This window comes from Carettochelys insculpta, chromosome 1 (genome assembly GCF_033958435.1).
Source record: "Carettochelys insculpta isolate YL-2023 chromosome 1, ASM3395843v1, whole genome shotgun sequence".
In the NCBI taxonomy this organism is placed as follows: Eukaryota; Metazoa; Chordata; order Testudines; family Carettochelyidae; genus Carettochelys; species Carettochelys insculpta.
The window spans coordinates 24630387-24647577 of NC_134137.1; the positions used below are offsets into that span (position 1 = coordinate 24630387).

At 46.4% G+C, this 17191-nt stretch overlaps 1 protein-coding gene across 8 annotated transcripts in view; it reads right to left on the reverse strand.

The window, feature by feature from the left end:
* Positions 1-17191, reverse strand: part of DLG2 (discs large MAGUK scaffold protein 2) — a 1656639-nt gene that overhangs the window by 401956 nt on the left and 1237492 nt on the right. The gene's annotated exons all lie outside the window — the stretch shown is intronic.

A 17191-nucleotide genomic window follows, 5' to 3' on the forward strand; every position in this document is an offset into this window, starting at 1 on the left:
AAAGGTAGCCGTGTTATTCTGTATCTTCGAGAACAACAAGAAGTCCTGTGGCACCTTATAGACAACAGATATTTTGGAGCATAGGCTTTTGTGGGCAAAGACCTGCTTCATCAGATGCATGATGAAGCAGGTCTTTGCCCACGAAAGCCTATGCTCCAAAATATCTGTTAGTCTATAAGGTGCCACAGGACTTTGTGTTGTTCTCGAGGATTTATTAGAATGGACTTTCAGTTTTCTAAAAACATGGAGGCTAGAAAGCTCCCTTGAACTAATTAATAACCAAAAAAAACCCCAAACAAACAAAAAGAAAACAAAAAAAACCCAGACTGTGTGTTTTCTTTCAGCTTTATAGAAGCATTCTTAAAGAGCAACCTATTTACAGGATATTAAAGATTGTATTGGTAGTCAAAGATTTTGGTATGTGTCTTATTTACTTCTGGTCACATAGTCCACCAACCCAAAACAGTGTTCATTTATTAAAGTCTAAAAATATGACAATGATAACTTAAAGGACAAAATATGCAGGAACAGAACTGCAAAGTCACCACTGCTGGCAATATTTACTATTTAGTGTCCAATGAGAATATGTGTTAAATAAAACTGTGTCTTAATTGAGGCCAAAAACACAGTGAAAGGAAAACTTTCAACATCATAACACCGGTAGAGCAGGGTGACCTATGCTGTAGCTTTATTCACCATGCACTGTAGCAAAGCTAATTTGTTGCTATATTTGTATTAAGAAAAAAAGCGAACACTAACTTTTCTGACTTAAGTGTTTAACAATCATGCCATTTAAATGCAAATTTCAACAAAAAATATGTGGTGTCCAAAAGAACAGTATACGTCAGCCAAACCTGGAAGAGCCCACAAAAAGGGGGACAAATCAAACAACTTTAAATACCAAACTATGAAACACATACAACAGAAAAATTATGACAGTGAGAAGGAGAAAAAGAAACAGTTACACTAAGGTTGCAACATTTGTGAGGGTTCAGTTTTGAGAACCCTCGTGAATGTTGAATCTTGCGAATATCATTTTGTGAATATCATTTTATCCCCTTTTACCCCAGCTGGGAGAGTGGAACTTGGTGAGTTCCCAGGCAACTCTGGGTAGCAGTGGTGGGGAGGAGAAGCCTGGCAGCAGGGCCATGGGGAGTTGGCTAGTGGCCAGGCCGGGCCCCTGGCTGGAAGCAGGGTTGGCAGCCCTGCTCTGTATAGGCCAGGCCAAGGCTGGCAGCCAATTCTGTGGTGTAGGGTGTGTTGGTGCTGCCAGAGCTTCCATGGCTGCTGGAGGGGGACCCCCATCTGAAGTGAGTGCCAGCAGGGGGCTTCGGTGGACCCTGATGGAGGGGCCAGGTAAGACACCTTCCTCTGCCAGTACCACACAGGTGGTCTGGCGTCTGCGAATAATTGAGATCACAAATGTTAAACTCGCGAATGTTGCGATTTTGCTGTACTTACTGTGCTTATGGTTATTCAAGATTTGATGCAGACATGTATTCCACATAGGTGTGTGTGCCTCCAGTGCACCAGAACCTGAGAAATATGACTTGCAGTACTGGTAGAGTATACGTCTTGTGGTCATAGCTTCACCCATAGCTACATGAGACAATGCAGCTTGATCCTTAGTTCCTTCTCACAGAATACCAGAAACAAGACTTGGCTGCAGACGGGACAAAGTATGGGTCAAGCAATACATGCTTGTATCACATCTTGAAAAACAACAATTATAGCAAGTATCTATTTCTTCCTTTTTGAGCAGATTCAGCTCTGTATTCCACACTGGTGATTGTCAAGCAGTAATCGCCCAGGAGGTGCAGCTGGGAGACTACCTAAACAAGGACTGATCTACCAAAGTTTGCGTCTGCCCTGGAAGACGTGGTTATGGCATAATGGTTTCTGAATATACGTATCAGCAACCACACAGCTGCCCCTGTGCAAGTAAAATGTGGAGATGTGCTTCTTCATTGAATTAGCTCTCACTCACTAAGGGGGCTTAGCTAAAGATATTTCATATGTGGTCTCAATGCAGGATGTTACCCATTTCAAGACTATCTGTGAAGAGACTGCTTGACCCTTCATATGATCAGCATGTTCCACAGAAAAATGAAGTGAAAGATGAAAAGGTTTCATCCTGTTCATATGAAAAGTTAGGCAGTACCTGATGTCATCTGGAGACACTGCTGGTCTGGAAATGAACCAACTTATGAAAGAATACAGATAAACATACCACCCTGTTCAAATTAAACTGAGAAACCACTTTAGAAAAAAAGATGGACAGGGTCATCAAGTCACTTTGTTTTTGGAAAACTGAGTGTGAGGAGAGTGACATCTGAGACTGAAACTCACACACTCTACTTGAAGATGTTATTGCCAGCAGGAGTGCAGTTTTCTGACATGAGCAGGAGGGGACAAGGTGTCAGGGGCTTGACTGGAGGGCCACATAAAGACACTAGTTCAGGTCCCACAGAGGAATTGGCTCTTGCTACTATGACTTTGGAGAAGATTTGATCTCCCTTGAACAGGGCGCTGAAGTGCTTGTATCACCACCAGATGTAAGCCGCGTCTACACGTGCCGGCTACTTTGAAGTAGCCGCGCCAACTTCGAAATAGCGCCCGCCACGACTACACTGGCAGGCGCTATTTTGAATTTGACATCGACGTAAGGCAGCGAGACGTCGAAGTCGCTATCCCCATCAGGAGATGGGAATAGCACCCTACTTCGACACTGAACATCGAAGTAGGGCCTGTGTAGCCGATGTGCGTCCTGCAACATCGAAATAGCGGGCTCCGCCATGGCAGCCATCAGCTGAGGGGTTGAGAGATGCTCTCTCCAGCCCCTGAGCTCGACGGTCGCCGCATGCAGCGGCACCTTAAAGCTCCCCGCCACCGGCCTTCCTGTGCAGGAAGCTGAGAGAGCATGCAGGGGGCAGCACAGCCACGCGGCCAGCCTGCACGTCTCACAGCAGCCCAGAGACACACCCCCGCCCCGCTGCGATGGCCGCTCGCCAGCCCCCCAAGCGACCCCAGGGCACCCCCCGCAAGGGGAGCCAGGGCTCCCAGGCTGGCAGCCAGCCCGGGAAGAGGCAGCGGGGCCCCTCCTGGATGGAGGCCAAGCTTCGGGACCTGCTGGGGCTCTGGAGCAAGGAGGAGGTGCTCCAGGTAATGGGGAGCAACAGGTGGAACGCGGATGCGTTCGTTCAGCTGGCCGAGGGCCTGGCCGCCCGGGGTCACCCTGCCCGCACTCCTGACCACGTCAGGAGTAAGGTTATGGAGCTGCGGCAGGGTTACGCCCAGGCCCGGGATGCGGCCAGCTGATCTGGGGCCGCCCCCATCACTTGCCCCTTTTACAGGAAGCGCAAGGAAATCCTGGGTCCCCGGCACACCTCCTCCCCTCCGGCCACTCGTGACACCTCGGCCGACGAGCCCCAGCAGGCCCCGGAGGTGGAATCCGCCCCGGAGGTAAGCACCGCACCCCAGGGCCCCCCCCAGGAGCCCATCCCTGGGACACCGGGGGAGGAGGAGGAGGAGGGTGGAATGCTCCTCCAGTGATGGGGGGCTCCACATTGCGCTGCCGTCCCGGAACTCCAGCAGGGCGTCCGCCCACCGGGTGTCCCCTGACCGTGGGAGTGGACCATCAGGTATGTACCCCTTCGGTGCACACCCCCAGGGTTGAGGGGTGGGGGCAACAGACATGACCAGGGCCCTCCACATGCCCAGATGACCATGGCCCCAAGGACAGCAGTGGCATGTCCCTCAGAAGAGTGCATCAGCCCCTGGCCCCCCAGCACGACAGTGCCATGTCCCATCCCTGGGGATGGGGGGAGTGGAACCTAGGGTCCCCCGGGGGAGGGGGTGGGACACCCATCAGCAGCAGCAGCATCTCCTGGGGACGGGGATGGGGAACCAGCAGCAGAGGGGTGCGGGGACATGGGCCACAGCTCGGGGGCCACACTAACGGCTGTCTCCACTCTTCTTCCCCCCGTGTTCCGCAGTTGCACCATCGGAGGGACTGGAGAGCACCGGCGAGGTGTCAGTGGTCCTGGAGAGCCCACCGGGGCCATCAGTCCAGGCCAGACCCTCGGCGGAGCACCGACCAGCCCCAGGGCAGGGATGACGGTGGAGCCAGCACCACCCATGGACGGCAACGGACCCCCCAGCTGCTGGCGATCCTCCGGTGGCAGCTGGAGGTCTGGGAGCAGCGTCTGCGGGTGAAGGAGTGGCGGCTCCATCTGCAGGAGTGGGCGCTGGCCTGGTGCCAGGAGGCATGGGGGGCCTTTATGTGTACTTTCGAGCGCATAGCCGACTACCTGGCCCCCCATGCCGCGCTGGCCGCCACTCTGCCCGCCCTGCCTGCTCCACCCGCCATCACACCACCATCCGCCACCGAGGGCCCTTCCGCCGAGGGGGACCTGGGGCCTGCTGACACCCACCAGCCATATCTGCTGGTCCACCCGGCCCTCAGCCTGCCCCGGCCAGGGCTGAGGCCAAGGCGCGGGTCGCGGCCGCCCACCCCCAGTGCTGGACATTACGGGGTGTGGGGCCCAGGACGTGCCCCGCCCCCCCCCTTGTACATATCCCCTTTTACTTGTGTTTTGTATATACTTTGTATTAGACCCCTATTATTTTATGATACCTGCCCCCCCATGTAAATAGTTCTCCCCTTCCTTGTCTTCCACTTTTTTTGGCTTAATCATCATTATAATATATATAATATTTATATTTGTTGTAAATAATATAATAATAATAAGAGTTCAACATTTGGTAGTTTCACAAACAACAGGTCTATTTTTATTTGCAAGAAAAGTGTGGGGGGGTGCTGTTGGGTGCTCTGTGTTGTGGGCGTAGGGGCAGGGAGTGTTGTGGAGTATGGGGGGAGCAGTGGGGGACCTGCCAGCGTTCACCCTGCGGCCTGGTCGAAGTGGGCCCGCAGGGCCTCCTCGACCTGGATCCCCTCAGGCTCCACCTGGCGACTGGGGGCAGCGGGTGGCTGCACGTCGGCCCTGCCAGCCTCCACAGCCCAGCCCTGAAAGAATGAATCCCCTTGCTCTCCACCAGGTTGTGGAGGGCGCTATACGCGCCCACAATCTGGGGGATGTTCGTGGGGCCCGCATCAACGCGGGTGAGGAGACACCTCCAGCGCCCTTTGAGGTGGCCAAATGTGCGCTCAACCACCTGGTGCGTGTGGTTCAGGTGCATGTTGAAGCGCTCCTGGCTGGCTGTGAGATGGCCCATGTAAGGGTGCATGAGCCAGGGCCAGAGGGGGTATGCTGCGTCTGCGATGACGCAGAGGGGCATGGTGGTGTCCCCCACAGGGATCTCCCGCTGGGGGATGTAGGTCCCTGCCTCCAGCCGGCGGCACAGGCCCGAATTCCGGAATACCCAGGCGTTGTGAGTGCTGCCAGGCCAGCCAACATATATGTCCAGGAAGTGGCCCCGGCTGTCCACCAAGGCCTGGAGTACCACTGAGTGGTAGCCCTTCCTGTTTAAGAAGCATCCTCCACTGTGCTCCAGGGCACGGATGGGGATTTGGGTCCCATCCAGAGCCCTGAAGCAATTGGGGAAGCCCAGGGTGGCAAACCCCGCGATGGCGGCATCCGGGTCGCCAAGCCGCACGAGCCTGTGGAGGAGTGGGGCATTGATGGCGCAGACGACCTGCAGGGGAAGCACATGGGAGACCACCAATGAGGGGTGTGCAGGGTGTGTCTGGCCCTCCCCTGCCAGGGCTCCCCTCCACCCCCAGGGCTGCCTCCCCCTCTCCGTGGGTCCTCTTACCTCCATGAGGACAGCCCCGACGGTGGCCTTCCTGACGCCAAACTGCTGCCCCACGGATCGGTAGCTGTCTGGAGTGGCCAGCTTCCAGACAGCGATGCCGACCCGTTTCTCTATGCTGAGGGCACGCTGCATGGCGGTGTCCTGGTGCCTCAGTGAGGGGGTGAGCCACTGGCAGAGCTCCAAAAATGTCTGCCAGCTCATATGAAAGTTCTGGAGCCAGCGGTTGTCGTCCCACTCGCCGAGCACCAGCTGCTCCCACCAGTTGGTGCTTGTGGTGTAGCGCCACAGCCGGCGGTGTGTGCGGCGGGGGAGGCTGCGGGGGGGATGCAGGGTCTGGGGTTGCTTCCTCCTCCCTTGGGGGCAGCTCCTCTTCTGTGGCTAGAATGTGATCAGCTGCCTCCTGCATGGCATAGAGCAGGGTGAGCACTGCTCCTGCAGGGGCGGCTGAGTGGACCTCTGGGTGCTGCTGCTGCTGCTGCTGCTGCTGCTGCTGCTGGGGGCCCATAACTGCGTCGCCGAGGTGTGCGTGCCTATGGCTCTGCAAACCATGTGCTGTGCAGGCTGAGTGTGTCTGGGCGGGGCCCTTTAAGGGAGCGGCTAGCTGTTGCCCCGGAAGTGCTAGTCCACCCTGTGACCCTGTCTGCAGCTGTTCCTGGCACCCTTATTTCGATGTGTGCTACTTTGGCGTGTAGACGCTCCCCCACAGCGCCTACTTCGATGTGGTGCTGCACAACATCGACGTTGAACGTCGATGGCACCAGCCCTGGAGGACGTGTAGACGTTATTCATCGAAATAGCCTATTTCGATGTCGTTACATCAAAATAAGCTATTTCGATGTAGCATACACGTGTAGACGTAGACGTATTTTCAATGAGCTAAACATAAGCTCTGATGACTGACAGTGCAGCAGGTACTTCAAAATGTCCTGGATAGAGGCCAACACTGGTGGGTTTCTGAGGGTTAACAATCACATTGAAAAAGGCTTCAGTTTAGCTGAATAGGACATCCTGGCAATGGATATTCTACTGTTCATGGAGACCTGTTGGACAGCTGCAAAACACTGCTTTTCCTATGCATTCAGCCACTCCATAACCATGATGAGAGATGCCAGGAGTTGAGCACAGGTTGTAAGGTGTGGTCATCATTCCAAGGAAGTTAGGTTGGAGAAGAAACAATATGGCAGGCTGAACAGTGTAAGACTATTGGCTAGGTGGGCCCATGAGAACGAGCTTGGCCTTGCTGGGCCAACGAGAATGAGTTTGGCCCATTTCACCTGGACATGAGAGATGACAGAGATCAAGGAAAAGGTGTGCAGGGGAGCCGGCTGCCCACTGTGGTGGAAAGCATCACCCAGGAAGTCTAGACTGAGGTTCCTTTCAAGAGCAGATGTCCCTTGTAGCATCAGATTAATTGTCAGAATTCCCCAAGATGATTCAAAGGACACTTGTCTTCACAGACCAATCACAACCCAGGGAAAAATACCTGCTGAGATGGCCCTTGAGATGATTCTGAACCCAGTCAAGTAAATGACTATCAGAGTAATGTTCTCCTCAGTGCAGAACTGCCACCATTTGATTGTCTCTCAGAGCAACCTGAAATTTGCCCCCCCCCACTTGTATGTTCACATAATACATCATGATGCCACTATGTTAAATATGTGAACATTTGAGTCTCTGACAGTCCCAAAAATCATGACATGCATTGTAGAGGGCCTGAAGCTCCAACATGATGCTACAGAATGAGGCCTCCTGCTCTGGCCATGGCCACAGCCCCTGTATATGCTCAGCAACCCCAAGTGTGCCCTCTAAACCATCAGGGAGACATCAGAAAGACCTTGGGAACATTCTCTGGATGTGTCTGCCACTGCAAGGAGTCCAGGAACACCAAAAGAAGACAAACCCCTGAGCTGAATGTGAATGATTTTGTGACTACTTGCCTTGGCAGCACTAGTGTGTACAAGTTTGCGTGTGTGTGTGTGTGTGTGTGTGTGTGTGTGTGTGTGTATTCGGACCTGCCAATTAATCACCATTAACTCACATGATTATCTAAAAAAATGTGATTTTAAAAATTTTCATCACTATTAATCCCAGTTTTATACACACAGTTAAATAACAGAATACTAATTGATATTTATTAAATATTTTGGATGTTTTCCTTCTTATCCAAATATATTCATTCCAGTTACAACACAGAATACAAACTGTACAGTGCTCACTTTATTATGTGACATTTTAATATACATTTTCATTGTAAAATAATAAAAGAAACAACATAATAAAAGAAACAGAAGTTTTCAATTTACAAGTACAGTACTACCATTTTCTTATTGTGGAAGTGCAACCTGGAAATGTAGATTATTTTGATACATAACTACACTCAAAAACAAAACAATGTAAAAGTTTAGAGCCTACAAATTCACTCAGTACTACTTCTTGGTCAATTAAGGACTAAGACAAACAAGTTTGTTTATATTTATGGAAGATAATGCTACCACTTATTTATAATGTCACTTTGCATTCCTGCAACTGGCATTGCAAGGTATTTACATAACATTTTGTATGCCCCTTCATGGTTCGGCCACTATTCCACAGGACATTGTTACATGTTGACGATGCTTGTTAAAAAAGTAAGGTGTTAATTAAATTTGTTACTGAGCTCGTGGGAAGAATAGTATGCCTCCTGCTCTGATTTACTCATATTCTGTCGTACATTTCATGTTACAGCAGTCTCAAATGATAATCCAATGCATTTATTTTAAGAACACTTTCACTACAGATTTAACATAACACAAAGAAAGTACCAATGTGACTTCCAAAATTTCAGAGGGACCAGATGTGAAGTCAGAAGTCTTAAAAGAGCAACACTGTGATGCCAAAACTACAGATTCAGAACAACCAAAAAGGAAAATCAAGCTTTGGCTGGTGGCATCTGGCTCAGGTGATGAAAACTAAACATCTCAATCCTCACTGCTCTAGATCATTGTCAAGCTGAGCCTGCCACCAATATGACATGTAAACATTTTGCAGTGCTGCCTGGAACCAAGCCATGCAAATGCCTGTTTTCCTTTTGGATTGTAAAAAAAGAAGCAGTCAGCATTATTTCCTAAAAATGTAAACTTGTGTGTCTGCACGACTGGCTGAAATAAAGTAGGACTGAGTGGATTTGTAGGTTCTAAAGTTTTTATGTTGTTTAGTTTTTGAGTAGTTTTTGTACATAAGAGTACATTTGTAAGTTCAATTTTCACAGTAAAGTAATTGCACTACAGTATTTTTATTAGAGGAACTGGAATTTTTTTTGTTTTGTTTTTACAGTGCAAATATTTGGAATAAAATCAACATAAAGGAAGCTCTGTATGCTTTTATTGTGTGTTGTAATTGAAATAAATATATTTGCAAATGTAGAAAACATCCAAAATATGCAAATAAACTGTATTCTATTATTGTCTAACAGTAATGTATAATTAATTCTCCATTGAATTCTCTGGAAATGTTGTTTAGTGACATTTTTTACTCTTGAGTGATTAAATAGTTACATCTAATGACTTCTTAGGTTTTATCTGATAATTGCTTGGTTTTGGCAACATTGTAAGTATATCATCTTGCCCATGACAATTATTCATTTAGAATCTCTATCCGTGGGGACTCAAAACTACGTTGCTGAACTGTGTTGCTCACTACAGTTACAACTAGGGAATTTGGGGCAAGATGGGAGTAAAATCTCTCAAATCCCATCCTGGGAATGAAATAGCAGTTTTCCATGCACTTAGCCAGAAGTGCTATCAAAGTCAGTGTTCTCCAGCAGGCCAACACTGATAGGGAGCTTGAGTCTCACAGAGTAGATGTCTTCAGGATAACCACTAATTTGGTGGGTGTTTTTTTGCAAGAACACTGCTTGGATACCAAAGATATCAGCAAGGTACTGCAAAGTATCTTGGCAAAACTTAAAATCCTCAGTTACCAAAGGGAAAGATGGACTAGGCTGCACAAAATCATCTGGAGACAGAGATGAAGGCTTTAACTGGCCAAAGCCAGAATCTGTTCAATGGTTGATGGACCTGGATGTGGGTGGGGACTCTGGAGGCTCTTCATGGGGAATGACAGCCAGTAGCCAAACCTGCAGTGGATCGATGATCACCACCATAGCCATTGCCAACAATCTCTTCTTCAAATAAGATAAAGAGTAAGACCTCTGTTACTGAAGAGCAACCCACAGATTCCATGGAGGCTACTGGCATAGATAAGGGATGGTAGCCAGTAGATGTTATGACAGGCACCTTCCGTCCCAACCAGAAGATGACTTCTAACTCTAGTACCTGTAATGATCCATCAATAATCTCTAATGCAGGTCTGGCAATGAGAGGATATGGTCCCAGCTCAGACACTGAGGAGCCCTAGGATCCCAGGACTATGAGTGGAGGGAGACCAGAGAGAAGGAGTAACTTGTCTGATTAATCCACTGTGCAGCACGAGGCAGAAAGCAGTGTTACTGATGGAAGCAGTCTCATTGGTACTAAGCATCCCAGTGCAAGAAGCTTTGTCAATCCTGAGGTCAGAAGCAGTACATGAGTGTCTGACGTGTATGCACAGCAATGCTTGCCAGTTGCAACATGGTAGGATATTTTCCTACTTGTGACTTGTAAATTACATGTGGAGAGAACAACATAATGATGCAAAGCAGCAACACAGGAGGAAAAACTATCTAGCTTAGTTTTTTAAAAAAGTCAGGCAGTGACAGTCCCCCTGAGATTGGGGGCCCTCTGCAAGTTCATGGAGTGTACATTGGTCAGTCTGGGCCTGGAATGGTGCATCTTTCTCTCAGTTCAGTCCTGGACCTGAGAAAACAGCTGAAATTGGTACATTACTGAAAAAAGTTTAATTTCTGTGAATCAGCATTTGCTGATCAAAAACTTCCCAGCACAGCTCTACATATATGGAGATATACATATTACACAGAGCTGAAAGGGACCTTGAGGTACCATTGAGTCCAGTCTCCTGCCAGGACCATACACCACCCCCAACATATTCATTTTTTATCTACTTGCTCTAGATGGCCACCTCAAGAATTGAGCTCACAACCTCAGGTTTCATAAAGCCTATGATCAAGGCACTGAGCTATCCCTCCTTGAAAATTTGCCCTGCTACAGATCCTTGAAAGGCCACCTCAAGGACTGAACTCACAACCCTGGGTTTAGTAGGCCACTGAACTATCCCTGAGCACTGTGCAACAGTTTTCAAGCTCACAAACTGTTGACCATCACAGTAGCATCAGCACCATTATTTTAAAAAAGGCAATGTTATCTTCCTCCCTTCTAGCAGGTAAGAGGAATTGCGTGACTGCCATTAAGATATTGTCTGTTGGATTGATTCTGTCAGACTCATAAATCTTTCCCTACTGGATGACAGGTTTATGGTTCCAATAAGTTTGCATGTGATGGGAGGTCATTTTTCCAGAAGAGCACTGATCTCTCAGGTTGCTAATGCCAATACCAAAGAGGGCTTTGGTGCCAGACTCAAACTGAACACTATTCAGTTCAGGATCCAGTATAAAGAAAACACCACTGGTGTGCTCTGACATGGCAATCTTTGTTGCTAAGCAGACAAGCTACCTTGTTTGTAGCAGTTGCATTTCCCAAAGAATACAAAATGCAGGTTGCACCTCACTCTTGATTCTAAGAACACAAACCGGACAATCTCTGCACCAAAGGATGAATGGATATAAATGCAATGTGAGGATTTGGAATACACATAAACCTATAGGGGAACACTTAAGCATCCCTGGAAACTCAATAAAGGATTTGAGAGTAGCCATTCTTCTACAAAAGGATTTTACCACAAGATTACAGATGGAGACATTTGAATTAATTCTTTTGCAGGTTTGACACATTCTACGTTGGGTTTAGCAGAGATCTCAGTTATCTTATGCATTATAAGAGAAATTTCCATACTTTTGACATTCACAGTAATGGCACACATCCCACTTAACATACTTCTTCCACTGGCCCTATCAGTGACAGGTGCCCCCTGCTTTCCTCCTCCTTCCTTTCCTTTCCTTTCCCTCCCCCAACTATATATAGAATATATAGGGTTAGGGTTACCCACTTCTTCAGATTTTCAGATTGGAGTAGACAGTTAGAATATATATATGTAGGGTTAGGGTTAGGGTTACCCATGAAAGCTCATTACCTAATAAATAAATTTGTTAGTCTCTAAGGTGTTACAGGACTGCTTGTTTTTTGTGAAGCCACAGATTAACACGTCTACCCCTTTGAAACAATGGAAAAGTTAAACAGTGCTGAGGATTGTCAGTGACGACAATGGATTGTGAAAAAACTTGGTCTTCCTGCACATCTCCATACTGCCATTCACTCATGGACACTGTGATATTACAGAGTCAAGTGACCTGGTCACCTGAGCCTACTGAGGGTTTCCATCAGGATGTGGAGGAATCAAACAAAGGAGTCCCACATAATGGAAATTCTATATAGGGTGCAGGAAGAAATACTATAAAATGTTCAGGTAATTTCTCCTCTGCCTTCACACCCAAAGACCATGTCTACACTAGCAAGTTATTTCAGAAAATCAGGCCCTTTTTCAAAAGAACATGCGGAGTGTCCAGACACAAAATGCACTCTTTTGATCAGAAATCGAAAGAATTCAGGTCTTCTTCTGCAGGCCCTCTTCCGCTCCCAGGTCAGGAAGAGCGCCTCCTTTCAAAAGCCTCTTTCAAAAAAAAGCATGTGTAGATGCTCCACATGCCCAGTGCTCATGGAAGCAGATTTTTTGACCCCTGGCCAGTTTTTTCGAAAGACTGGGGGCTATGTGGATGCTCTCTATCAAAAGAGCAGCTCTATATTTTTATCCTCTTTTTGTGTGTAGATGCTCTTTTTCAAAAGACGTTTTCTTCAGAAGAGATCTTCCAAAAGAACTTCTTTTGAAAGATTACTATAGTGTAGACATAGCCAAAAAGACACTGAAAAATACCTGATAACAAGAACTGTGAACCAGAGGAAGAAACACTTAACCTAGACTGGAAAGATATCTGGTCTGTCAAGGAATTTACATAAAACAATATTTAAGGTGAGAAATTATTAAGTGTAGCCAATTTCTTTAGCAAATCTAGCTTAGTTTGAATACTGTGATTTATTTTCTTGGTAATCTGTTTTGTTCTGCTTGCTACCTTTTTATCACTTAAAATTCAACTGTTGTAGTTAGGAAGCTTATTTCTTGTTTATAATACAATCCAGTTTATGTAATTCTTACTGGGCAAGGCTAGAAGTTGTGCATATCTTCCTCTCCATTAAGAGAGGGGGCAAATTTCATATAACTTTGGGTTTGCCCTTCAGGGGAGGTGGGCACCTGAGGACTAGGTCAAGTCCCTTTACCTGAGCTTTCCCAGACTTGAGCTCAGTGTCTCTATCATTCTGCAGTTGGGTGTGGCCCTGACTCCATGTGTGCTGGAGGCAGCTCACTAGCTTTACCCAGAAAATGAGGCTGAAAGAGTGCCCATGACAGCATAACAGGTGGGTTCAGTGGATTCTTGGGACATCATTTGGTATTTCAAAGAACATAAGAATAAGAACATAAGAATGGCCATACTGCGTCACACCAAAGGTCCATCCAGCCCAGTATCCCATCTGCCAACAGTGGCCAATGCCAGGTGCCCCAGAGAAGGAGAACAGAAGACAATGATCAAGTGATTTATCTCCTGCCATCCATCTCCTGCCCTTGTACTGAAGGCTAGGGCACCATACTTTACCCCTGGCTAATAGCCATTTATGGACCTAACCTGCAAAAATTTAGCGAGCTCTTTTTTAAACCCTAGTAGAGTCCTGGCCTTCACAGCCTCCTCCGGCAAGGAGTTCTACAGGTTGACTGTGTGCTGTGTGAAGAAAAATTTCCTTTTATTAGTTTTGAACCTACTACCCATCAATTTCATTTGGTGTCCCCTAGTTCTTGTATTATGGGAAAAGGTAAATAATTTTTCTGTATTCACTTTCTCCACACCATTCATGATTTTATATACCTTTATCATATTGCCCCTCAATCGCCTCTTTTCCAAACTGAAAAGTCCCAGTCTCTCTAGCCTCTCCCCATATGGGACCCATTTCAAACCCCTAATCATCTTAGTCGCCCTTTTCTGAACCTTTTCTAATGCCAATATATCTTTTTTGAGGTGAGGAGACCACATCTGCACACAGTACTCAAGATGTGGGCGTACCATAGTTTTATATAGGGGAAGTGTGATATCTTTTGTCTTATTATCTATCCCTTTTTTAATAATTCGTAACATCCTATTTGCTTTATTAACTGCCACTGCACACTGCGTGGATGTCTTCAGAGAACTATCCACTATAACTCCAAGATCCCTTTCCTGATCTGTCGTAGCTAAATTTGATCCCATCATGTAGTACGTGTAATTTGGGTTATTTTTTCCAATGTGCATTACCTTACACTTACCCACATTAAATTTCATTTGCCATTTTGCTGCCCAATCACTCAGTTTGCTGAGATCTTTTTGTAGTTCTTCACAATCCCTTTTGGTTTTGACTGTCCTGAACAACTTGGTGTCATTTGCAAACTTTGCCACCCCACTGCTTACCTCATTTTCTAGATCATTGATGAACAAGTTGAACAGGATCAGTCCCAGGACTGACCCCGGGGAACACCACTAGTTACCCCCCTCCATTGTGAAAATTTACCATTTATTCCAATCCTTTGTTTTCTGTCTTTTAACCAATTCCCTATCCATGAAAGGATCTTTCCTCCTATCCCATGACCGCCTAATTTACATAAAAGCCTTTGGTGTGGGACCGTGTCAAAGGCTTTCTGGAAATCTAGGTATATTATGTCCACTGGGTGCCCCTTGTCCGCATGTTTATTAACCCCTTCAAAGAATTCTAATAGATTAGTTAGACACGACTTCCCTCTGCAGAAACCATGCTGACTTTTGCCCAACAATTCGTGCTCTTCTACGTGCCTTGCAATTTTATTCTTTACTAGTGTTTCTACTAATTTGCCTGGTACTGATGTTAAACTTATCGGTCTATACTTGCTAGGGTCTCCTCTAGAGCCTTTTTTAAATTTTGGTGTTATATTGGCTGTCTTCCAGTCATTGGGTACCGAAGCGGATTTAAAGGATAGGTTACAAACCACTGTTAATAACTCCGCAATTTCACATTTGAGTTGTTTCAGAACCCTTGGGTGAATACTGTCTGGGGGCAATCCATCACAAATACCATGAAATCCTTCGAATACACTTGCCATAAAAAAATCATGTAACTTAAGGAACCTTACAGAAATAGAACAGCAAACACACAGAAAGCAAAAGAAGTTAGGCCTTCATGCAGGAATTACTGGAAGGAGGTTATTATCCTGTGCTATGAAGGTCAGCCGTAGTTTTCCCATTTAGCCTGAAATGTTACGAAACCATTAAATAGAAGAACATTGAAGGAAACAAGTACAATTTTCATTCTGTCCCATTATATCATATAATGGCTGTGTCTACACATAGTAAGAATTTTGAAATGGCTATGCTAATGGCCAGATCGAAGAATACTAATGAGGTGCTGAAATGCATATTCAGCACCTCCTTAGCATGCTGGTGACCAGTGCTGTGGTTCACTCCTGCGCAGCTTGCCTACACAGGGGTCCTTTTCGAAAGGACCCCACCAACACCGAAATCCCCTTATTCCTATGAGCTCATAGGAATAAGGGGATTTTGAAGTGGTGGGGTCCTTTCGAAAAGAACCCCAGTGTAGATGAGCTGCGTGGGAGCAAACTGTAGCACTTTCGAAGTGCCACCACCGCAAGCATGCTAAGGAGGTGCTGAATATGCATTTCAGCACCTTATTAGTATTCTTTGATCTGATCATTGGCATGGCCATTTCGAAGTTTTTACTAAGTGTAGACATAGCCAATGAGAACCATTTAATATACTTCATCTCTGCCCTTACTGAGGATGGCAGGGTGACCAATAGTCTAACCACCCTTCAAATATGAATGAAATACAAACTATCTCATCAACAATACTTAGCTGAAATACAGATGGAAAAAAATGTGCCCACCCCATCTACTTCAAAATAATTTAATAGGCAAAGATCTGCCAGCTCATTTCCACCTATAAGCTCAGTCCATTTAATGCACCAAATACTCTGTTATTGTTATTAACCACAGAATCATTTTAGGGTTAGAAAACTTTTCCTTCTCTCTACCAAAATCTCCCTTGCAGAAGATTATGTGGATTATTTCTTATCTTGCCTTCAGTGGACATGGTAAACAATTGACCACCATCCTCTTCATAAGAACCTCTGCATCACTACAAATTGATTGTTTAGTAATTTGTTCTAGTATTTTTCCAGGCATCAACGCTAGGCTGTGTCATAAGACTGATTTTTCTATTGGGTCTGGAAGCCATTTTAACGCTTAGCATGGCTATTAGCCCCAAATATTGTGCTGGGGCTATGATATATCTAATGAAAACTAATGATGCCCTGGATCTATGACCACTGCCTGTCTGTATCAAGTTTGTATGTAAAGTTATAGATTTGAGCTCTGCAGCTGTATTAGAAATGTTTCAGTGCTGAGGTTCACAATGGGAGATGGTTCTCTACCCCAGCCTGGATAATAGATTAAGCAAAGGCCCACTCAGCCAACACCCATTTTGTGAAGGCGTGGTTCTCCTTTTGGGACTGCAACAAATGGAAACATAGCACAGTGACCCACTGGGTTAGGTAGTAAGCCAAGACCTATGTCAGAAGAATGGAATTTTCCCTCTGCATATGAAAAACTATAAGATGGGTCCTGGCAGGTACTTTGAGTCAAGCCTATCTGGACTTGGCAGAGTCCATCTTGGATCTTTCGGTCTCCAAGGGTCCATGTCCCAGCATGCTCCAATAACTGAATCTATGTAACCTGCAATGAACTTTCAGAGACATTCAAGAATCAGGAAGTACTGATGGCCTGCATCGATAACTGAAATTGATGTATGTAAAGTATTGCTTTAACAATTCTTCTCTCTAACCCTGCTCTTTTTTATTAATAAATCCTTAGATATGTAGATCTAAAGGATTAGTGAGCATGGTGATTAGGGTAAGACCCAGGTATATATTGACCGGGGACTGTGGCTGGGACCTTTGGGGTCTGGAAGAATCTGTGTGGTGTTGGGTGAAACTTGTTTAATAACCTTTCACTTTAGTTTGAGGTTGTTGGTCTGGGCTAGCAGCTGAGAAGTCTGTGGGTTTGCTTGTTTGGCTTCTGGCTGGCCAGTGGAGCTGGCAGGGGTGCTGTTGTGGCTGGTTGGATTTGCCTTAGTGAGAAGGAAATCCCAACCTGGGGTTGTAAGTACCCCAGTTTTTAAGCAAAGACAACCTGCATTGATTTCTCTAGCTGTGCCCAGAAGTCCCATCCTATCACAGGC